Source organism: Gavialis gangeticus, unplaced genomic scaffold (genome assembly GCF_001723915.1).
Source record: "Gavialis gangeticus isolate Ggan-Ray unplaced genomic scaffold, GavGan_comp1, whole genome shotgun sequence".
NCBI classification, from domain to species: domain Eukaryota; kingdom Metazoa; phylum Chordata; order Crocodylia; family Gavialidae; genus Gavialis; species Gavialis gangeticus.
The window spans coordinates 56845429-56845792 of NW_017729034.1; the positions used below are offsets into that span (position 1 = coordinate 56845429).

The 364-nt window shown below is 70.1% G+C and overlaps 1 protein-coding gene across 2 annotated transcripts in view; it reads left to right on the forward strand.

The window, feature by feature from the left end:
- Nucleotides 1-129: 129 nt before the first annotated feature.
- The window catches only part of URB2 (URB2 ribosome biogenesis 2 homolog (S. cerevisiae)), a 37696-nt gene continuing 37461 nt past the window's right edge, over nucleotides 130-364 (forward strand). For both annotated transcript variants that reach the window (XM_019527350.1, XM_019527352.1), the window contains exon 1: nucleotides 130-208. The gene's annotated coding sequence lies outside the window, so the exon portion shown is untranslated. The remainder of the gene's footprint in view (nucleotides 209-364) is intronic.

Genomic DNA, 364 nt, shown 5'->3' on the forward strand with positions numbered 1-364 from the left:
GGGGCGCCCTTACTGCGCAGGTGCGGACTCGCCGGCCAATGAGCAGCCGGCCCCGCCCGCGGCCGTGGGCTGGCTGGGCCTGGCGGCAGGAAGCGGGGGGTGGGGCTGGTGGCCGGGTTAGAGGTCGCTGCGCGGCCGGAAGCACGTGTGCGCGCGCGCGCGGGGCGCTGCGTGGCGGGAGGGAGTGCGGGGCCGGCCGTGGTAAGGGGTGAGCAGCCGCGCCGGAAGTGGGGGACGTGCCTGGGTGTGCACGTACGTATCTGGTGGGGGTATGTACCTGTCTATAGATGCTTATGTGTGTGTACTTATGGGGGGGGGTGCGGTGTGTTCATGCGCACATGGGTGCGCATGTGTATCCATGTAG